General features: G+C 47.1%; 1 protein-coding gene across 1 annotated transcript in view; it reads right to left on the bottom strand.

Annotated features, from left to right (window-relative positions):
* LOC141257787 (uncharacterized) overlaps positions 1-22,531 on the bottom strand; it is a 1,010,546-nt gene extending 988,015 nt beyond the window's left edge. Inside the window, exon 1 of the mRNA XM_073672765.1 lies at positions 22,510-22,531. The gene's annotated coding sequence lies outside the window, so the exon portion shown is untranslated. The remainder of the gene's footprint in view (positions 1-22,509) is intronic.
* Between the last annotated feature and the right edge of the window lie 1,921 nt (positions 22,532-24,452).

Below are 24,452 nucleotides of genomic sequence, written 5' to 3' on the forward strand. Positions count from 1 at the left end.
GACAAAGAAGAGGGGGCACACTATGCGTCTGGAGGAAAGGAGGTTCCTGCACCAGCATAGAAGGGGATTCTTTACGGTCAGAGCCGTGAGACTCTGGAACTCTCTGGGAGAGGAAGTGGTGATGTCCAACTCACTTAATGAGTTCAAGAGAGGCCTGGACGCCTTTCTTGAGAACAATAAAATTACATCTTATGCTTAGTGATAGTTAATTAATCCAGGGATTTAATCTGACTGCCAGATTGGAGTCGGGAAGTGAATTTTTCCTCAATGATGTAAATTGGCCTATACCGCATGGTTTTTTTTTGCCTTCCCCTGGATCAACGCTGCAGAATAGCTGCAGTGCACAAGAAATAGGCTGAACTCGATGGACGTTTGTCTTTTTTCGGCCTTATAAACTATGTAACTATGTAACTATGTAACAATCGGGATGGTTTGGGGTGAGCTGGACCGCAGAGTGAAGGCAAATGTTATGATCTGCAACATGTAGTAAGGAAAGATAGGGGAAAGCTGTCCCTACGGTAAGACTAAACTGTATCCCTATGATGTAGCGGGCTGACTGTTCCTAGTGAACAGACCCATCTTAGTCCTCGGCTAGTCTGAACGAAGACCTATAGAATTAAGGGAGGGGTCCCTAAAAGAACTAAGGACTGGGACAAAAATGGGACACCTCCTAAACAGAGAAATTGTTGCAGAACACAAAAAGACAAACTGACAAAAATGTACTAGAGGTCCCAGAGGACCAACCGAACTTGACAGAGAAAGGCACCGAAGCACCAGGCTAGAGAAACAGTCAAACACTGAAGTCCAGCACAGCCACAAGGGCGGAGCTGGAACATAAAGGCAGATGGTCACGTGACCGCAAAGCACAAGATAGGAAAAACAAACAGGAGGGTTCTAACAGCAAAAGGGCCAACAAGTGCTAAGCATCTCTGGGAACTCCTTCAAGATTGTTGGAAGACCATTTCCGGTGACTACCTCTTGAAGCTCATCAAGAGAATGCCAAGAGTGTGCAAAGCAGTCATCAAAGCAAAAGGTGGCTACTTTGAAGAACCTAGAATATAAGACATATTTTCAGTTGTTTCACACTTTTTTGTTAAGTATATAATTCCACATGTCTTAATTCATAGCTTTGATGCCTTCAGTGTGAATGTACAATTTTCAAAGTCATGAAAATAACAAGAAAAATCCAAACTCAGTAGACATTTGACAACATACAAAAGGAATGGAGGGGGGAGAGGGGAAACCAAGGAAAACATAAGGCTACAACATGGGGAAACCAAGGAAAACATAAGGCTACAACATGAGGAAATTGAAATGTGGCAAAGTATAACTTACAACTGGCCAACAAGAGTCCTAGTCCTCTGTTACCTATTCCTCTCTACTAAAATGGAGAGGAGATCCAATTCTTAAACTCATCTGAGTATCTGAAAGAGGTCCATGGAAGCCAAACTCTCGTGTATTCGTATGAACTTCCCCTAAGCCAATTAACTGAGATCACCAATTTCTCCGTGCGTATCAAATTGTCCAGAGATTCCACCTACTCTATCTTGGATGGAATGGTTGTTAATCTCCAATATCTGGGTATGACTTGTCTGGTTGTTGTCAGGAACAATCTAAATTTCCATTTTTTAATACTAGAAATGGACATAGGTAAGAGAGAAAGCAAGGCCACTTAAGGAGTATTTTGTATATTAGTACCAAATAGCTTCTTAAAGAAATCAAATATTACAGCCCGGACCTTAAAAATTTGAGGACATTTCCACCATATGTGAGTCATATTGCTAATGACTGACTCACATCTCCAGCATTTACTTGAGAGATTTGGGTACATGCGATGATTAGGCTGTGTGCCCACTATGCGCTTTTTAAACGTTTCCACAGCGGCAATTCCGCCGCAGAAACGCTTAAAAAATGCTTGGTAGAAGGTCTGCTATGTTCCCCAATGATAATCCGCATGTGCTGTGCACAGGCTGCGGAAATTTCCACTGTGGATTATCATTGCGGAAAAATCCGCAGCACTACCAATTATTTTGCATAATCGCGGCATTTTCGCCGCCATTGACTTGCTTTGAATTGATTAATATCCGTATGACTACATGTGCACTTGCGGATATTAAGCGATTCAATGTGCGGATGGTACCCGGGTCTGGAGAAGAGGAGACTCTCCTCAAGACCCGGGTACCATAGTACCTGTAAAAAAAAAGAATTTAAAATAAAAAAATACATTATACTTACCTTCTGATGGCCCCCGGTCTCCATAGCGATTGTTATGATCTGCAACAAGAACTAAGGAAAGAAAGGGAAAGCTTTCCCTACAGTAAGACTAAGCTGAATCCCTACGATGTAGCGGGCTGCCTGTTCCTAGCGAACAGACCTGCCTTAGTCCTAGGCTAGTGTGAACGAAGACCTATAGAGTAAAGGGAAGGGATCCCTAAAAGAACTAAGGACTGGAACAAAAAGGGACACCTCCTGAACAGAGAAAGTTGTTGCAGAAAACAAAAGGCAAGCTGACAAAAAGGTACTAGAGGTCCCAAAGGACCAAGCGAACTGAGAGATAGGCACCGAAGCACCTGGTTAGCAAACCAGTCAAACAACACTGAAGTCCAGCACAGCCAAAAAGGCGGAGCTGGAATATAAAGGCAGATGGTCACGTTACCGCAAAACACAAGATGGAAAAACAAACATTAGGGTTCTAACAGTACCCTCCGGATCCTCCAGGCCCAGGCCTATCTGGAAACCTCTTGTGGAAAGCTCTAACAAGCCTAGGAGCAGAGACATCATCAGCCCTCACCCAGGAGTTATCTTCGGGACCGAAACCCTTCCAGGAGCAGAGATACTGTAATCTCCCTCTATGCCATCTAGAATTCAAGATACGCGAAATCTCATATTCGCCGTCTTCCACCACAGGAGGAACTGAGACAATAGCATCCCTATCAGATACATCCGCCTTTTTCAACAAGGAAACATGAAACACAGGATTAATCTTCCAGGAAGTAGGGACATGCAACCTAACCGCAGACGGGTTAACAACCTGAAGCACTTTAAATGGACCCACAAACTTAGAACCCAGTTTTTTAGAAGGAATCCTCAACCGCAGGTTCCTTGAGGACAACCAAACCATGTCACCCACAGTAAACAAAACCTCCTTTCGTCTCCTGTCAAAATACTTCTTGGACTTTTTGTTAGCCTCTTGAAGGTTGCAATGTACATTAGTCCAAACTCTCTCCAAATCACCGGAAAAATTCTCCTCCTCCGAACCAAAAGACGGATGTCTCCCAGTACAACAAAAAAAAGGAGAACACCCAGGTGAGGAGGATGTATGATTGTTAATAGCAAATTCTGCGAGAGGCAGAAACTCAGACCACACCTCTTGATTGTCCGCCACAAAACATTGCAAAAACTGTTCTACATCCTGGTTCTTTCTTTCAGTCTGTCCATTAGACTCAGGATGATACCCAGACGAAAATGACAAATGGACTCCCAACCTGTCACAAAAAGCATGCCAAAAGCGAGCCACAAACTGAGGTCCTCTATCAGAAACAATATCCATGGGAACGCAATGAAGCTTGACAATCTCTTTAACAAACGCCTTAGCAAGTGTCTTGGCGCAGGGCAACTTAATGAATGGAACCAAATGACACATCTTACTAAAATGGTCCACGACCACCCAAATGAAAGTAAAACCCTTGGACACGGGCAGATCAGTAATAAAATCCATTGTGAGATGCGTCCAAGGCTCACTAGGAACCTCCACAGGGCAAAGCAACCCTGCAGCAGGAGTATGTGAATCCTTTGACCTGGCACACACCGTACATTGACGCACCCACTTGATGACTTCTTTCTGCCATCCAGGCCACCAAAAACTGTGACTGATAAGTCTCTTAGTCTCAGAAATTCCTGGATGACCTGCCAACCGAGACTCATGACACTCCACAAACAAGTCTCTCCTAAAGGTTCCAGGCACGAACAACCTCCCATGGGGAGTGTTAGATGGATCATCATCTTGAGCTTTTAGAACCCCATTCTCTACAACGGAGTCCAATGCCGCCACCACAACTCCTTTCTGTAAAATGTTCTCCTCCTCCTCGGCACCAACCGCAGGAGAGAAGCTGCGAGATTAAGCATCGGCTTTAACATTCTTAGTACCAGGGATATAGGTAACAGAAAAATGAAACCGAGAAAAGAAAAGTGCCCACCTAGCTTGACGGGCATTCAAGCGTTTGGCAGCATCCAGATAGATCATATTCTTATGATCTGTGAAAACCTGAATAGGAAATCTAGTGCCCTCCAAAAAATGACGCCAATGTTCAAACGCGAGTTTAATTGCCAGCAACTCCCGATTTCCAACATCATAATTCAATTCGGTTTCCGAAATTTTTTACGAAAAGAAGGCACAAGGATGTACTCCATCCCTGTTCTCCTGAGACAAAACAGCTCCGACCCCCACCCATGACGCATCGACCTCGACCAAAAAAGGCTTGGTCTCATCAGGCTGCATAAGGATACGGGCTGCACTGAACCTCTCTTTAAGATACTTAAACGCTTCAATGGCCTCAGTAGTCCATTGGACCGTATTCACACCTTTTCTGGTGAGATCGGTTAGAGGCTTAACAATTACAGAAAAATTCTTAATGAATTTCCTGTAATAATTGGCAAAACCCAAAAATCTCTGTGTAGATTTCAAACCAATAGGCCTAGGCCATTCCTGCACAGCCTGTACCTTCACCGGGTCCATCTCAAAGCCCTCGCTGGAGACAATGTAGCCCAAAAAAGTAATTTTCTGCGCAGCGAACTCACATTTCTCCAGCTTAGCAAAGAGTGAATTATCACTCAATAACTGCAAAACTTCACGTACACTCTGTTAATGGGACTCCAGATCTGGTGAATAAATCAAAATGTCATCCAAATACACAACCACATTCTTACCAATCAAAGGTGTCAAGATGTCATCAATAAGGTTCTGAAAAAATGCAGGTGCATTGGTAAGACCGAAAGGCATCACCAGATTCTCAAAATGACCTACCGGAGTGTTAAAAGCAGTTTTCCACTCATCACCCTCCTTCACTCGTAACAAATTGTATGCCCCCCGGAGATCAATCTTAGAGAACCACTTGGCCCCCACTAACTAGTTAAACAAGTCAGGAATTAACGGCAATGGGTAGGAATTGCGTATGGTAATCTTATTAATTTCACGAAAATCCAGACACGGACGCAAACCCCCATCCTTTTTTTTAACAAAGAAAAATCCAACTGCCACAGGCGACTTAGAAGGTCTAATGTGACCAGCAGCCAGGCTAGTCTGTATGTATTCCTCCAAGGCCTTTCTTTCAGGGATAGTTAGATTAAACAAGCGACTCTTGGGAAGAGTAGCTCCTGGAATAACCTCAATGACGCAATCATAATCTCTATGAGGAGGTAAAACTTGTGACTCAACCGGAAAAAAACTCCAAAAATCTTGAATAGGTACAGGTAATTCCCCTATTCCCACATTACAACATTTATCATAGCATTTCGGACTCCAAGACTTAATCATATTAGTAGACCAGTCCAGCAAAGGATTGTGCAGTTTTTAACAAGGCAATCCTAGAACGACCGGAGAGGGTAAATTATCTAATACAACCAAGTCCAAAATTTCTTGGTGAAGACCATTGATAGTAAGGGGAAATGCATCAACCTTGTGAGTAATACATTTCAAGGGAGTGTTATCAATTGCAATCACAGAAATAGGTGATGACAAAGGTTTGGATTTCAATTTAAGTTTTTCCAAAATCCCTTTATCAATCACATTAAGTGTTGAACCACAATCCACAAATACCTGAAATTCAATCAAATTTTCCTGCAAAGCAGTACTCCCTGAAAGAAATACTCCTGCAGAGCGTAAACAAGCTACACGGGAGTACCTGACCTTTTTTTTTTTCTTTACTTAAACAAAGCTCACAATACTTAATCAAATGGTCAGCTTTACCACAATAAAGACACAATACCTCGGCGAACCTCCGGTCTCTTTCCTGAGAGCGGAGCGACATCGCCCCAACCTCCATCGGTTCTCCGCCGTCTGAGCAGATTTTCTGGGGACTAGGACCTGGCATTACAGGAGTCTTTACCTCATTCTGCCTAGATCTCAGCCTCCTATCCACATGAACAGCTAATTGCATGGCATCCTGCAGAGTCTCAAGTGCAGGGAATGCAATTAGCAAATCCTTAACCCTTTCACTCAGACCAGCAAGAAATAGACATTTCAGAGCAGGATCATTCCATTTGACTTCAGAAGCCCACCTTCTGAAGTGTGTGCAATAAATCTCAGCATCATCTGACCCCTGATTCAAACGCCTGAGTTCTGCCTCAGCAGATGAGATTCGATCAGGATCGTCATATAATAGACCCATAGCAGAAAAAAACTCTTCTAACGACCTCAAACATGGATCATTAGGTTGAAGAGAAAAGGCCCACCCTTGTGGTTCATTTTGCAAAAGTGACGTAATAAAACCAATGCGCTGTGATTCATTTCCAGAGGACCTTGGTCTCAAACGAAAATATAACAAACAAGCATTTTTAAAGGAAAAAAAATCTTGCTGTTTACCATAAAAAACATCCGACAGTCCTACAATGGGTTCCAAAAAATGCACTCCGGAACAGCTACTCACGTGTTGCTGGAGCTCGACCACCTCCAGAGTCAACCCCTGCAAGCGTTGAGCCAAATCCTGGACGGAAGCCATACTGATCCCAGTATTAATATTTCTTTAATTTTCTTTTTATTGGGGGGGGAGGCTGGACTTACTGTTATGATCTGCAACAAGAACTAGAGAAAGAAAGGGAAAGCTTTCCCTACAGTAAGACTAAGCTGAATCCCTACGATGTCGCGGGCTGCCTGTTCCTAGCGAACAGACCCACCTTAGTCCTAGGCTAATCTGAATGAAGACCTATAGAGTAAAGGGAAGAATTCCCTAAAAGAACTAAGGACTGGAACAAAAAGGGACACCTCCTGAATAGAGATGAGCGGTGTTCGACTCGAACTGTTCGCCAATCTCAAATTCAAGCTGTTTTGGGCGGTGTTCGAGCCGTTAATCGAACATGAAAGATTTGAAAAAAATCCGGCTTTTCGAGGTTATGTTCGATAACTGTTCGTGCACCAAAATCGTAACTGGATTTTTTCACTGTAATGCTGTTAATCAATGTTAATACACAGTTTGAGTGTACAGTGGGCGGGGGAGGGGCAGGGGATGGATCTCTGCAGAAATAATGAAGATCTCCATTTTTTTTTTCTTTCCCGCATTTACAGTGGGGAGGTGCAGTCTGTCAGCGTATCAGCAGCGCACACACGCAGCGAAGTGCTTTTTTTCACACAAACAAGGGCATGTGTCATTGGCTGTGTATGTCACATGTCCTTGCCCTATAAGACCCAGCCATTTTCCACGTCGCCACCATTTTCTCACTGCTGCAGCTGAGTGTTAGATGGCACCGCTGCTGCTGTGGGCGCTATACTTTCTAACTGTGTGAATTGAAAGCGAATTTGCTCTTAAATAGACAGATAGGTTGGGAGTAGGGACTAGTTGTAATTGCAGCCCTTTTGAGTGCTAGGTTACAGCATTTCCTAGGACTTTTTGCCAGGCAGGTCTGTTTTAGTGCTGTGCAAGTGTTTTTCACAGCATTTGGCAAAATCTAGCTAAGCAAATCCTTTTGGGCCTCTTGCAGTGTGTGTTAGTCAGTGGAGTAGCTATCTGTGTTGCAAGCTACACCACCTGTGTATGTAATACAAATTTTTTACTGCACCTAGCCAAGTAAAACCTTTTGGGCATAGTAGCAGTGTGTGGTACTCAATCTATTAGGCCATCTATACTAAGCTCCACCAGCTTTGAAATTAATAATAATTTTTAGCTGCATCTAGCCCGGAAAATAATTTTGGGCCTGTAGCAGTGTGTGGTACTTATTCTATTAGGCCATCTATACTAAGCTCCACCAGCTTTGAAATTAATAATAATTTTTAGCTGCATCTATCCCGGAAAATAATTTTGGGCATAGTAGCAGTGTGTGGTACTCATTGTTTTAGGCCATCTATACTAAGCTCCACCAGCTTTGAAATTAATAATAATTTTTAGCTGCATCTAGCCCGGAAAATAATTTTGGGCATAGTAGCAGTGTGTGGTACTCATTGTATTAGGCCATCTATACCAAGCTCCACCAGCTTTGAAATTAATAATAATTTTTAGCTGCATCTAGCCCGGAAAATAATTTTGGGCCTGTAGCAGTGTGTGGTACTCATTCTATTAGGCCACCTATACCAAGCTCCACCACCTGTGTATGTAATAAAATTGTTTTACTGCTTCTAACCCAGCCAATCCTTTTGGGCTAGTACCACAGTTTGGCCACTCAGCTCTGCTTGGTTTCCATCCATCGTTTTTTGTGCAAACAACTACAGAGTTGTCAATTAGTTAACCACCAAAATGAGTGGCAAAAGGCCTGCTGCTGGTGGAAAGGGGAATAGGCGTGTTGGGAAGGGAAAAAAAGGTTGTGTCCGTGTGGTAGGTGTTAAAGCAACAGTAGCATCTGCAGAAGAAAGACCATCTTCCAGCCAAACTAAGATGTCTACTTCTTTTCGTGGACAATGTGATCCGATCCCTTTCTTACGGCCACGCCCATCGCTACAAATTCCAGATGAGGCACAAAAACAGCAGGTGCTTCAACGGATATCAAGTGCTCCTTTAAGTGGGCTCTCCTACACCTCAACTTCAACATCACAAATACTCCAGTCCTCAGAGGTGTCACCCCAATCGCACTTGCTTCCTCACAGCTCCCAAGTCTCCAGCTGCCCATCTGAGTATGGGGTAGCACAGATGGTTGAGTCTGCAGAGCTGTTTACTCATAATACTATAGCCTGGGAATCAGAGGTCTGCGCCAGAGCTTCTGTGAATCCAGACGAGGAAATTATCTGCACTGATGCCCAGAATCTTTATGAGTCGGATCCAGGACCAGACGCAGAAGGTTCTGACCATAATGTAGACCCTCATTCCCAAACTGTAACTCCTGTTGGTGGAGACAATGAGGAAGACGATGATGAGACTCAAATACCTGATTGGAGCGACAACTTGAGTTTTCGGTCAGGGCAGGAAGAGGTTGGCTCTGAGGACGACGGGTGTGAGAACACACAGGGTGATGATGACGAGGTTGGAGATCCCATTTACTGTCAACCCACAGTCAGCCAAGAGATGAGGTCAGCACAGGAGGTGGAGGAGGATGCTAGTGACGACGAAGTTAGGTTGCGCCTTCCTGGACAGAGACGTAGTACTGGAAGCACGTCAACAACTGCATCCTCAAACACAACTGTGCCTCTGACCACAAGTCGTGGTGGCTCTTCAGGTCGCATGGGCTCTAAGCCTTGCATAGCCTGGGCATTTTTTCAGATCGATAAGGATGACCCAACTCGTGTTATCTGTAACATTTGTCACCAAAAGCTAAGTAGAGGCCAAAAAATCCATAGTTTGAGTACTTCACGCATGAACCGTCACATGGATATGAAGCATAAGTTGCAGTGGGAAGCTCACTGTGCTACAATGCGGCCTAGCGGGCTGGGCCAACCACCGTTTGCCCCATCTTGTGCATCCGCGGCCTCTTCATCCTCTGTAAAATACAAAAACTATCACACTCCTGATCAGTTCTTGGTGCACGGGTAGGGTACCAAGCCGAATACAATATATTAGAAAAACCCGGCACTCAAGGATTCAGTGAAAAATTATTTAGAGTTTTTAATGAAGTAAGTACAATAAAATTGACAAACGTTTTGGTCCCTCAGGACCTTCATCAGTGTACAAGGCAAGGGTCATGAGGGTGGATAGAATCCACTACGGTTGCTGAACTGAAAACTGTCAATGTATACTTTGGAGTATAAACCAGAAATGGTACGTCCATGGTAATGGCTGTGGTGTGCTGTCCTGTATGCAGTCCAGTGTAAACACGGTGGTACAGATGAGGGAGACCTTGATCACATTTCTGTTGTGCGAGGTTGGGGGGAGAGGGCAGAGGAAGGAAGCATGATTCTTACCTCACCACCAACACAACAGGGACTTGGTGCTCCTGGATGCGCAAGACACATGAGTGCCTTCTTGCTGCACTACCTGCAACATGACCCTCGGATTGTCAGAATTCGAAATAATCCTGACTACTGGGTTGCCACACTCTTAGATCCCCGGTACAAAAGTAAATTTGCATAAATAATTCCTGCCATAGAAAGGGATTCACGCATGCAGGAGTATCAGCAGAGACTGTTGCAGAATCTTACATGTGCTTTTCCACAAAACACCAGTGGTGCACGTAGTGAATCTCACAGTTCTAACTTCCCAACCATGGGACTGTCGAGTCTTCAGCACTCAAACCGTAACAGAAACACAGTATCTGCTGGTAACAGCAATTTTGTGCAATCATTTCACCACTTTTTTAGCCCATCCTTTGCAAGGCCACAGGAGACAAGGAGTCTGACACATAGTTAATGCCTAGAGACGATGGTACAGGAGTATCTCCAAGTGAACATCGAAGCCATGACTGTGTCACTGGACCCTTGCTCATTTTGGGCTTCCAATCTGGAAAAATGGCCTGAGCTCGCCACTCACGCCTTGGAGATCTTGTCGTGCCCCGCAGCCAGCGTTCTCTCTGAACGTGTGTTCAGCGCTGCTGGTGGTGTGCTGACAGATAAGCGCACGCGGCTGTCCACTGAGATTGCAGACAGACTCAAGTTCATAAAGATGAACAAATCATGGATCCGCAAGGACTTTTCTACCCTTGTGTCATCCTGGGGAGAGTAAAAGCTTGATGATTGGTTAAAATCACCCTACCAACCGTTTTAAGCTTTCAAATTACTAATCATGTTTATCTGTATCTTGGCTGGAAAATAATTTGGGCTTTGTAGCAGGGTGCAGCTTGAGGATTTGGTAAAATCACCTCACCAACCGTTTTAAGCAACTCTGGGGCAATTGATGCCACTTAAGTGGTGTCTGTGCCACAAATTTTTGGAAAAAATGGAGACTCTTTTTGGAGTCCCCTTGCTGTGTTTTACGTGACGTTGCATCGTCAATTACAGGTGGGTTGGGTCTCCCCCCCCCCCCTTTAACCGTAAGAAACTACATACACTATGGCTTCGGGTAACACAGATGGTCGAGTCTGAAGAACTGTTTACTCAAAGGTCTGCTCTAAAGTTTCAGTGTCTGCTAGTCAGCGTAGTAGCCTAGCTGTGAAGCAAGCTGCACCGCCTGTGTATCTAATAATAATTTTTAACTGCATCTAGCCTAGGCAGACTGTGGGGACCCCCAACCAAACCCAGACGCTCAGCCCCCCTACCGCCCCCCTTTCATTGACAATACAATCATGTAACTCTTACAACTGGATGGGTGAGGATCGGTCACAGCTTTATTAACTGTTTATACTCATGACATTATAAAGGCATTTTATTTCTAAAATAATTCAGCTTGTTGCAGCATGCCCTGTGTCTCCACACCGGCAAGTTGGCCAACAAGTGTAACTCTCCAACATGTCCTTTCTATTTCCAGGCCACGGAGGATCCTGCGTACTCGTATGCAGGACTCTGACCCCCATCCATCACTCTTAACGCTTGTTCCACTCCGTCCTGGAGTCCTGACAGGAATATCTCCAGTCCAATATCCATTAAGTGAACACGGTCGGGCCGTATGAGGCCTGCTTTATCTCCTTCCAGTTGTCGGTGTCGTATCACTACACCGCCTCAGTCTCTTATAAATTTTGCCATCCAAATATTTATTAGCCGCCTTGTCCGTTCAGTGGACGTGATGTCTCGGGCACCTTGCCATACCGCTCTCGGCACAATCTCTGACCATACTATAGTTATTTTTGTGAAAAATTCTCTGAAGCGCTCAGTGTCTAGTTTCATTATTGCCATTAGTTATGCGCTCTTGTGATAACCTATGTCGTTTCCCCCGGCCTGTATAACTAAGATGACCGGACCTCTTGCCTCTCTCCCTACCTTGATTACCTCCATTAGTATCTGTGGCCATTGCAGGCCTCTAATACCTCTCTAGTTGAAATATGTGTTATGAAACTCAAATTTCCTTCCGCCTGGGCGGACTTTCGCCCTTTTTTCTGCACAATATATATACGAGTGACCTATCACCCACACTGTTGGCTTAGCGTCACCTGTAAAAGAAACAAACCACGTTAGGATAACAAGTCCGGTCTTATGTATCTCACCAAACACGTGGATCGCCATTTCCCTATCCTCTGAACTTCCGTTTCTGACAGTCCTGCTCTTGCTGCTTCCGTGGCCGTGCCTATGCGGAATGAGTGTGTCCCATAATCTTTCAGGTGGTTCCCTGCCGATGTTAGGCATTTATTAAATATAGCTTGGAACTGGTATCTTGATAATGGCATTCCATCAATGTGTGATAGGAAGAAATTACTTTGTGATCTGATGGTTATATATGTTTTTACTATTGTTACCCGACTCAGCGTACCGTTTGTGGGTTGTAGAAGTACCCAAGTGCCCCTGCCCGCTGGAACCGTTTTTGATTTGCGTATGCATAGACGTATTGCATTATTGGCTATGACTACGTCCTGGTGTAATAAGCCTCCACTGGTGGTAATTTTGGATTGAGGGACTAATTCGCTTATGCATAGCGCCCCGAAGAAGGCGATCGCAAATGCATTAGACAGTAGTGTTGCTTCGAATTGTGAGTGTCATGTTAATGGTGTTAGGGATATGATGTGAGATATCAGTTTTAGTGACACGGGACGGGACGTCTACACTCCTGACTTGGCTGACCCCTTTTCCACCCTTTTATGGATTGTCTGATGATGAATCTCTTTGTCACATCTCCCCAATTCAGAAGTTGGAAGTGAAATGCTACTCCGGTCAGCCACCGCTGCGCTGACGCCCCTGATATGCCCGTCTGCCTGCTACTAGTCGTGTCCACTCTTCCCATGCCTTACCGTATGCTTGCCACATCGACGGGGCAACTGATGCTCTGATTAATGGCATCAACTATTCGCCACTAGATACCATAGGGAGGCTGGGAAACTGTTGCCCGATGGGTGGGCGTTGGGGAGGAGCTCTGTAAAAATTTGCCAATTGAATTGTGATAAAGCGTTAGCAGCAGCGTTAGACCCCTCAGCATCGTGGCTAGCGCGGACCCATACATTGTGTTTTAGGCACAGGAATGCTAGCCGGCGTAGTAGGCCTAGCACTGGGAGAGACTGTAGTATTGGCGTCTCTGCCCCCTGCCAGGCAGAGACGCCGTCCCTCTCACCTCCTCGCTCCCCGCGCGGCGTCCTCCAGCGCTCCTCTTGCTGCTTTCGGCGCGCGCTGCTTACCGGGCACTGTGCTTAGGGCGCGCGCGCGCTCCCTCTCTCTAAAAGGGGCTGCGCGCGCCGTCCTAAGGAGTCCTCGGCCAATTGCCGGAGGATCTCCCATATATAAGGCACCTCCTCCAAAATGGAGGTGCCCGAGCAATAGTTGTTGCACAGTATACTTACCTCTGCTTCAGCCCTCAGGTCCAGTTGCCAGCCTGACTACTGTTCCAGTCCGCCAGCCTGACTACTCTCCAGCCCGACAGTCTGTCTTCCATTCTACTCGCCAGTCTGTCTATGGGCAAGTCTGCCTGCTTACCAGGAAGCACCTGCCAGTTACCTGCCTGCTACCTGCCATGCATATTAACCCGCTCACCTGGGAGCACTCGCCTATTGCCTGCCTGTTACCTGCTAGCCTACCTGGAGGCTCTGCCGTCACTTGCCGTGACCACCTGCCTACAAACCTAGAGACTTCAGCCTGCTTGGCCGTCACTTGCCGTGACCACCTGATAGCCTACCTGGAGGCTCCTGCTGTCATTTGCCGTGACCACTTGCCTGCTAACCTAGAGACTTCTGCCTGCTTGGCCGTCACTTGCCGTGACCACCTGTTAGCCTACCTGGAGGGTCCTGCTGTCACTTGCCGTAACCACCTGTCAGCTAACCCAGAGACTTCTGCCTGCTTGTTGTGTCCATCCGCTATACCGGTCAGTCCCTGTCATCTGACCCATGGGAGCCACCTGCTCTCTTACAAGGTCGTCCCCAGAGTAGCACCTGGTCACGGAGTCGTTAGCGGCCGTACGACCAGGGTCGGTCAGAGTTGATACTTAGTTACGCCCCTCTGGGTCCCTGCTTGCACCGCGGCACAGAGGATCCACCACCCGGACCCGTAACAGTTTGCTCGGGCCATGGAACCCGGTGGCACCCAAGCTCCCTCGCTCTCTGACCTATACCTGGAGGTGTCCCGTCAGAGATCCCAACAGGAAACCATCCTGAACTTCCTGCGGAGTGTCAACTCCCGCCTGGACACACTGCCTGTTCCCCCTGCGTCCACCTCGAGTTGTACGACTTCTGCTCCGGCAGCGCCGCTGCCCACCAATACTATGGCATCCAGCTCTGGTCCCCGGCTTTCTGCACCTCCTCGTTTTGGTGGCAACCCCGCCCTAGCTCGAGGTTTCATAAACCAGTGCACTCTGCACTTTGAACTCTTGGCACATCTGTTCATCTCCGACCGGGCCAAAGTGGCATTCATCATGTCCCATCTCACTGGGGAGGCACTGGCATGGCTAAATCCCTTGTGGGAGAGAGGGGATCCTCTGGTGTCCGACCTTTTCATCTTTCCTCGCTGCTTTCCGGAAAGTCTTCGATGAACCAGGACGAAAAACCTCCTCAGCCTCCTCTCTGCTACGTCTCCGCCAAGAGAATCTCACCGTGGGTCAATATGCCATACGGTTCCGTACCCTCGCTTCTGAGCTTGCCTGGGATAACGAGGCTCTGGTGTCCGTCTTCTGGGAGGGCCTTTCTGGTCGAATTAAGGACGAGCTAGCTGGTCGGGACATTCCTACCACCCTGGATGACCTGGTGTCACTAGCCACCCGGATTGACATCCGGTTCCAGGAACGCACCAAAGAGATCAACCGGGAGAGAAAGTTTCCCCGTCTTGCTCCCACTTTTCAGAGACCTGCCTCTCAACCAGTCACTCCCCGGGCACACTCGCCCGAACCCATGCAGATCGATCTGACCAAGATGATCAAATCTCGCCAAGAGTTACGCCGAGCTGAGGGGAGCTGTTTCTATTGTGGAAGTAAGGAGCACCTGATCCGTTCCTGCCCGGAGAAGCCGGGAAACTCCAGTGTCTAGGACCGCTCGGAGAGGTCATCCTAGGCAAAAGTAAGCCCTCTCCATCCCTGACTTTGTCTGTCTCTATCTCCTGGGGTGAAAACCGTCACTTTGAAATTGCTCACCTGGATTCTGGAGCTGCTGGAAACCTCATTTCCCAGTCCCTGGTAGAGAGATACCAGATTCCCACCAAACCTCTGGCTGAACCATTGTCCGTCGCCTCCGTGGATGGAAGACTACTTTCGGTGACCATCCTGCTCGTCACTGAACCCATAATCCTGCAGGTGGGAATGCTGCACTCTGAGAAAATCTCCTTCTGGCATTCCGGTGAGGTACTCCGGTGGGGTCAGGACTGCCACAGGACCTGCCTGGTTCCGGTTCGCCCGGCTCGTCCACCACCTATCCCAGCTAATTTACCCGGTTTTCCGGCTCCTTACTGGTCCTATGCGGATGTCTTCGGTAAAAAGGAAGCAGAGACACTGCCACCCCATAGGCCATATGATTGCCCGATCGACCTGGTACCTGGCGCCACTCAACCCCGTGGGTGTATTTATCCGTTGTTGGCGGACGAAACCCGGGCCATGTCCGTATACATTGAGGAGAATCTGGCTAGGGGATTCATCCGGAAATCCAACTCCCCGGCTGGAGTCGGATTCTTCTTTGTCAAGAAGAAGGATGGCTCGCTACGCCCCTGTATTGATTATAGAGGACTCAATCAGATCACGGTAAAAAACAAATACCCCCTGCCGCTCATCTCCGAGTTGTTTGATCGCTTTAAGGGCGCCAGGATCTTTTCCAAGTTGGATCTACGTGGAGCATCTAACCTGGTCCGTATCCGTCAAGGAGACGAGTGGAAGATGGCATTCAATACCCGGGACGGTCACTATGAATACCGCGTGATGCCCTTTGGTCTCTGCAATGCTCCCGCCCTCTTCCAAGAATTGGTCAATGGCATCTTCCATGATCTTCTCTACTCCTGCGTGGTGGTATACCTGGACGATATCTTGGTCTTCTCTCCGGATCTTCCCACACACCGGAGGGATGTTCGTCAGGTCCTGCTTAGGCTCAGGCAGAACCACCTCTATGCAAAATACGAGAAGTGCCTCTTCGAGCAGACCTCTCTACCATTTCTGGGCTATGTCATCTCCCAGACAGGCTTACGAATGGATCCTGAGAAGCTCTCTGCTGTCCTAAAGTGGCCCCGTAGGGAGGGGTTGAAGGCGATTCAGCGATTCCTGGGCTTCGCCAACTACTATCGTCTCTTCATTCCGCACTTCTCTTCCTGGACTGCTCCCATATCTGCGCTCATCTGTAAGGGAGCAAATCCCAAGGTATGGTTGCCCGAAGCTGAGGAGGCCTTCCTTTCCTTAAAGCAAGCCTTCTCCTCTGCCCCAGTACTGCACCATCCGGACTGCAACAAACAGTTCTTCCTGGAGGTTGATGCTTCCTACTCCGGAGCCGGAGAGGTGTTCACCCAAAAATCTTCATCCGGGAGAATGGTAACCTGCGGCTACTTCTCCAAACTCTTCTCCTCGTCTGAGCGCAACTACTCCATTGGAGACCGAGAATTGTTAGCCATCAAGTTGGCACTGGAGGAGTGGCGTTACCTGCTTGAAGGGGCTCTATACCCGGTGATCATCTATACAGATCACAAAAATCTGGCATATCTCCAAAATGCCCAAAGACTCAATCCGCGTCAGGCCCGGTGGTCTTTGTTCTTTGCCCGCTTCGACTTCGTCCTACATTTCCGCCCGGCAGACAAGAATGTCAAAGCCGACGCCTTGTCCCGATCCTTCCTGTCCTCCGACCAAGAGGAGGAGTCTATGCACATCATCGATCCCTCCAAGGTTATGAATGTGGCCCCTTGGATCTGACTCGTCTTCCACCCGGTAAGACGTTTGTAGCAGTACCAGATCGGAGGAAGGTCCTTCACTGGGGTCATTCACCTAAACTAGCCGGCCATGCTGGCCAGAAAAAGACCTTCCTGCTCATTACCCGACATTATTGGTGGCCTACCCTGCGCAAGGATGTGGTAGACTTCGTCTCAGCCTGTTCGTCTTGTGCCCGCAACAAAGTTCCCAGACATCTACCAGCCGGTCATCTCCTACCTCTTCCCGTACCTGATACCCCGTGGCAACACATTGCTATGGACTTTATTACAGATCTCCCTGTCTCTGCCGGTTGTACAGTTATTTGGGTGGTCGCCGACCGCTTTTCTAAGATGGCCCACGTCATCTCTCTGTCTGGTCTCCCGTCTGCATAAGAGCTAGCTAAGGACTTCTTCCTTCATATCTTCCGTCTCCATGGTCTACCCCTCCACATCGTGTCGGATCGAGGGGTTCAGTTCACCTCACGTTTCTGGAGAGCTACGTGTAAGCTGCTGGATGTCACCCTAGATTTCTCCTCCGCTTACCATCCACAGTCCAGTGGTCAAGTGGAGCAGATCAACCAGATCCTTACTGGCTACCTCCGGCACTTTGTTAATGCTCACCATACTGATTGGGTGGACCTCCTACCATGGGCCGAATTCTCCTACAACAACCATGAGCGCGAATCGACTTCCAAGTCCCCATTCTTTATAGTCTATAGTCAACATCCCCGGATTCCGTTTCCCATCTCCGCTTCTGTGGACAACCCTGCCGCGGAGTCTCTGGTCAGCGAATTTTCCACAATTTGGGAGAATACTAGGTCCGCACTTCTTCAGTCCTCCGAGCGGATGAAGAGATTTGCTGACAAAAAACGTCAGGATCCGCCTCAATTCCGTCTGGGAGACAAGGTTTGGCTCTCCTCCAAACATGTTCGGCTCAAAATACCCTCCTACAAGTTGAGCCCTCGGTTCATCGGTCCATTTGAAGTTCTTAAACAAACCAATCCAGTGGCCTACAAGTTAAAGCTTCCAGCCACCGTACGGATTGCCAACTCCTTCCACGTATCTCTCCTCAAACCAGTTGTCTTTAATTCTTTTTCCAACAATCCAGGTACTTTCCCTGCCCCGGTTTCCGCTGAGGACGTTTTGAGGTAGAGAATATTCTGGCCACCATGAGGGTAAGAGGAAAAATCTTTTTTCTGGTGGATTGGAAGGGGTTTGGCCCAGAGGAGAGAACTTGGGAACCCAAGGAGAACATCCACGCCCCACTTCTCCTTGAAAGATTTCTTTCTGGCCTAAAAAAGAGGGGGCGTAAGGGGGGGGGGGGTACTGTAGCATCGGCATCTCTGCCCCCTGCTGCTTCCCGGGCACTGTGCTTAGGGCGCGCTCCCTCTCTCTTAAAGGGGCCGCGCGCGCCGTCCTAAGGAGTCCCCGGCCAATTGCCGGAGGACCTCCCATATATAAGGCACCTCCTCCAAAATGGAGGTGCCCGAGCAATAGTTGTTGCACAGTATACTTACCTCTGCTTTAGCCCTCAGGTCCAGTTGCCAGCCTGACTACTGTTCCAGTCCGCCAGCCTGGCTACTCTCCAGCCCGACAGTCTGTCTTCCGTTCTACCCGCCAGTCTGTCTATGGGCAAGTCCGCCTGCTTACCAGGAAGCACCTGCCAGTTACCTGCCTGCTACCTGCCGTGCCTGTTAACCCGCTCACCTGGGAGCACTCGCCTATTGCCTGCCTGTTACCTGCTAGCCTACCTGGAGGCTCTGCCGTCACTTGCCGTGACCACCTGCCTGCTAACCTAGAGACTTCAGCCTGCTTGGCCGTCACTTGCCGTGACCACCTGATAGCCTACCTGGAGGCTCCTGCTGTCATTTGCCGTGACCACCTGCCTGCTAACCTAGAGACTTCTGCCTGCTTGGCCGTCACTTGCCGTGACCACCTGTTAGCCTAGCTGGAGGCTCCTGCTGTCACTTGCCGTGACCACCTGTCAGCTAACCCAGAGACTTCTGCCTGCTTATTGTGTCCATCCGCTATACCGGCCAGTCCCTTTCATCTGACCCGTGGGAGCCACCTGCTCTCTTACAAGGTCGTCCCCAGAGTAGCACCTGGTCCCTCTGCTCGGTCCCTCCCTGGTCACGGAGTCGTTAGCCGCCGTATGACCAGTGTCGGTCTGAGTTGATACTTAGTTACGCCCCTCTGGGTCCCTCCTTGCACCGCGGCACAGAGGTTCCACCACCCGGACCCGTAACAGAGACGATGATGCCATATTATTAATGAAGTGCGCTAGGCTGGTGTTTTTTGTTATGAAGCGTATATTTTTGTTAGCCAGGCGCGTGCCCCATATTTCTATTGCTACCACTATTGGAAACAGTTCCAGGACTGTCTGTTTTTTTGTCAGCACTTGTTCTGCCCAATACAGAGGCCATAAACTTGTGCACCATTGGTTATTTAGTATCGCTGCATATCTGCCTGATTCTGCCGCCCCGGTGAATAATCTTAGTTCAATGTTGGACTGTTCTGCTGACATAAATAACGTGTGACTGTTGAATGATTATAAGAAGGTTTTCCACACCTCTAAGTCCGCCCGTAGCTGCCTGCTGATTCTGATTGTAGGACTCGGTTTAGATGCCCCTTTTGTTGCGGGCGATAAATGAAGAGAAAAAACCCTTCCGACTGGCATCACCCGGCTCGCAAACACGAGGAGATCTAGTAATACTTGCATCTGCTGTAGTGTTACTTTCCATACTGCGCAAAAAACCTAGATCAGGTGTAATGTTTTGGTATTTTTTCCCATGGGAGGCGGAACAACCTTGCTGTGGTGTCGATTTCGATGCCTAAGAACGATATCTTTGTTGTGGGGCCCATGTTTTTGGTTGGGCATAATGGGACTCCAAACCGACGGGAGATGTTTGTGAATTCGTTGAGTAAGGGGCAGCGAAAGTGGATGACCAATCGCCACGGCCTGTGGAGGGGCCACCACAGTCAGTGAATCCTTCCTTATTTAGTATAGAGTCTACCAATACTTTGGGCGTAGTAGCCCAGCTGTGAAGCAAGCTGCACCGCCTGTGTATCTAATAAGAATTTTTTACTGCATCTAACCCAGCCAATCATTTGATAGTATTGCTAGTAGCAGAGTCGCATGGGCTCTAAACCTTGCATAGCCTGGACATTTTTTCAGATGTCTAAGGATGACCCAACTCATGTTATCTGTAACATTTGTCACCAAAAGCTAAGTAGAGGCCAAAAAAACAATAGTTTGAGTACTTTATGCTTGAACCGTCACATGGATATGAAGCATAAGTTGCAGTGCAAAGCTCACTGTGCTACAATGCGGCCCAGCGGGCCGGTCCAACCACCATCTGCCCCACCTGTGTCATCCTGGGGAGACTAAAAGCTTTAGGATTTTGGAAAATCACCTCACCAACCATTTTAAGCAACTCTGGGACAATTGATGCCACTTAAGTGGTGTCTGTGCCACAATTTTTGGAAAAAATGGAGACTCTTTTTGGAGTCCCCTTGCTGTGTTTTACATGACGTTGGCATCGTCAATTCCAGGTGGGTCGGGTCTCTACCCCCCCTTTTAACCGTAAGAAAGTACATACACTATGGCTTGGGGTAACACAGATGGTTGAGTCTCAAGAGCTGTTTACTCATACTATAGCCTGGGAATCAGAGGTCTGCTGCAAAGCTTCAGTGTCTGCTAGTCAGCGGAGTAGCCACCACCTGTAGATCTAATTACAAATTTTTAACTGCATCTAACCCAGGCAATACTTTGGGCCTAGTAGCAGTGTCTGCTAGTCAGCGGATTATCCCAGCTGTTAAGCAAGCTACACCACCTGTAGTTTGGACACTTAATTTTTTCAAAGGAAATGCTTCGGTCCACTCAGTGAAGAGCATCGGGGGAGGCACCCCAAGGCACAGGGACTAGGACTGGCGGTAGGACGCCTTGCGGTGGACCGCCAAGCTTGATCCTTATAAAAGCTTTTAAACTGCAGCAGCTTTAGTGGACGCTACTGGAGCTGGAATTACCGCGGCTGCTGGCATCAGACTTGCCCTCCAATAGATCCTTGTAAAAGGATTTAAAGTGTACTCATTCAAATTAGAGAGACAATTTAAATTACAGAGCTTAGACCTGCCTCCCCCGCGGGGGGGCTCGACCCACCAGCGGACAGGCACCAGTATTGGGAGAGGGGGGCTGGCCATCAGGGTCCACCGCAGCTCTGGCACAAACCCGGCGACACGGAGGTCGCACGGGCAGGAACGGACTGGCCGTGTCGGCTTCTCACTTTTTTAGTTTTAGAAGGGCATGACATGCCTGTATCTGTGTCTCCCCCTCCTTTTACTCCTCCACCTCTTTCTTTTCGCATGACTATATTTACTTGTCACATTTCCATGTGTTAGTTGTGTCTTCTGAGCAGTTTGTCAGGTTTTGGACAAAAGACAAACTGACAAAAGGGTACTAGAGGTCCCAAAGGACCAAGCGAACTGAGAGATAGGCACCAAAGCACCTGGCTAGCAAAACAGTCAAACAACACTGAAGTCCAGCACAGCCAAAAAGGCGAAGCTGGAATATAAAGGCAGATGGTCACATGACCGCAAAACACAAGATGGAAAAAACAAACAGGAGGGTTCTAACAGAGATGAATCCTGGCTTCCAAGCGGCTCGCGATGGTCTAAAAGGAGCTTCCATGATGTCATTTAGTCATGTGACAGGTCACGCGACCGCTGACGTCGGCGGTCACGTGACCTGTCACAAGACTAAATGACGTAATGGAAGCTCCTTTTAGACCACCGCGAGTCGCCCAACACACCGGACACACTGGAGGAGACCGGGGGCCATCGGAAGGTGAGTATAATGTTTATTTTTTGTTTTTTACCATTCTTTTACTATTACTTGGTCACACTATATAAATCCATGCCGGTTGCATGGATTTATATAGTGTGACCAACCGGCATGGATTTATATAGTGTGACCAAGTTGTCAAGCACTTTCCAAGTGATGCTAAAATCGCTTGGAAAGCGCTTGACAACCCGCATGCGAAATCGAATGTGAAAAACGCTTCACTTATTCTTGTCCCTGGCAGGAAAAACGCATGTAAAATCTGCATGCGTTTTTTCTGCCAGGGAGATGCAGAAATGCTCAGGAAAAATCCAGAGCATTTCTGCATCGTGGGCACATAACCTTACTGTCCGGAGTCCTATACCATCTGGAGAGGATTTTGTAATTTGTCTCCTGAATGTGGCAAGACAAAGATAATTTGTGAGTGAGAACAAAGGCCTTGTTTCACTCTGAAGGTGACAAAGAATTCCCAAGCTCTCGATCCCATGCTGCCTGAAAGGGACATGGAGAAGTCAAAGTCTTCCCTCTCTTCAAAATACTGTGCCTATTTAAATGAATAAGTTGTCTCTTCAAAGCAAGAGTGAGGCTAAGTTCACACAACTGTATAAAAATAATCTCTATTTTCATCCAGAAAAAAATTAACTATTTTTATCTGTATACTAACCTAATGCAATCTGTATTCCATCCCTATGGTATCTGCAAGACATTAGTTTTAATACATCAGCAGTAGATAAAATTTACAAGACCAAATACAATTTCCTATGTTAAGAATTGCAATGTATCCATAAAAATTGGATGCTATATGGATTATCAATAAAAAAAAAATATATTCTTTGAACATTCATTCAAGTCAATGGGTAAATCTCAACAGAAAAAAAGAAGAGACTAGTGCAAGCTGTGATTTTTTTTCACACGAACATCTGGTGTATGCAAAAAAAACAGTCATCTAAACAGCCCAATTGAATAATATTGGTCCAAGTGCTGTGATGTCAGTTTTTTCCATGGATAGCACTCAGGCTACATTCATACAACCGCATTTTCGGTCTAAGGTCACAGTCAGATGGCCGTATAAATTAGACTGAGATCGGAACTCAGTGCACGGACTGACCGGCGGCTCTCCTGGCCCGAGCATGACAGCAGCATAAAAATTCATGAAGATGTCATGCTCAGATAGGGAGAGCTGCAGGTATGTCCACGCACTGCGTTCCAATCTCAGTCTGATTTATATGGTCATCTGAAGACGCCATGTAAAAATGCTACTCGGGAGCGATCTGAGGTATCACAGGAACTGTTTCTAAATAAAGTCCAGCTGGTTTATTTCAGTCATCATAAACCACATCATAGGAAAAACTTAAATACAGCCTTTGTCCAGCACAAAGTGAAACAAAGTAAACAGTCCATACAATGGTGCAGGTTCGCCCGCTTGGCTTAGAGTACGGCTTCTTAGTCCTTTTGCAAAGCCACACAATCCAGGAGGTCAACACTAGTGATGGGCGAGAACTAAAGTGCTGAGGTGCTTGTTGCTCAGGTCGAGCAAATTGTAATGTTCGGGTGCTAGACCCAAGCAACGAGCCCAATGTAAGTGAATGGGAAACTCGAGCATTTTTCAGGCGGCATCTCCCGGAGGTCTGGAGGGGACCTATAAATTGGCCAAATCAATGGAAACAGTGCTCAAATGATATGGGAACAGCATGGAGAAGACCCCTGGAAGCATCTCTGACACCCAGGTCACTGCTGTGAACAATGTTGTCAGAGTATTATGCCACTTTTATGGACTCACAATAAAACATACAAAAACAAAGCCAAAATAGATTTTCCTGGAAAAAAAAGTTAAGGAACATTCTTTCCAGGGTAATGACTTGTATATAAGGCAAAATAACCCACCAAAAAATGCTCTTCCACACCTTGGCCTATGTTCACACGTAGCGTTTTTGATGTGTTTTTGCACTTTTGCATTGCTTTCAACAGTGAAAAATACATTCACCAGTAAATGTAATTTTAACATTTTACTACCTTATCTGGCCATGTAGTGTGTGAGACTTGATCAGACACATCCTGTTTCATTTATGAAGGAGGGACTGTGAAAGTCACAAAGCCTATTTTAACAAGGTAATCATGCGGCCCTTACTATTGTTAGAGGGCCATTAGTCGTTCCTCACTATTGTTTGAGGACCATCAGCCGGCTATGCTTTGTTGTTCTCATTATTAAGGAGTGGGTCTCCTATACTGTTATTGCGTGTGCAGTGACTGCAAGGGCTGCCAAAATTAGGACGCACTCCAATACCTCTTTGAAGGGACGTAGAGGAGGGCCTCATTAAAAAAATATTCCCATTATAAAGGAGTGGGTCTCTTATACTATTATAGCTTATGCAGCAAGTTTAAGGGCTGACAAAAATGAGGACACCCTCCAATACCCCTTTGAAGAGACATAGAGGAGAGCCTCATTTAAAAAATTGTTCCCGTTATTAAGAAGTGGGTCTCCTATAGTGAAAATGCACATGCAGTGACTGAAAGGGCTGGCAAAAATTTGGACGCACTCCAATACCCCTTTGAAGAGACGAAGAGGAGATCCTCATTAAAAAAAAATTGTTCCCACTATTAAGGAAT

This window comes from Phyllobates terribilis, unplaced genomic scaffold, assembly GCF_046119375.1.
Source record: "Phyllobates terribilis strain yellow unplaced genomic scaffold, ASM4611937v1 Scaffold_3__8_contigs__length_932513732, whole genome shotgun sequence".
Classification (NCBI taxonomy): domain Eukaryota; kingdom Metazoa; phylum Chordata; class Amphibia; order Anura; family Dendrobatidae; genus Phyllobates; species Phyllobates terribilis.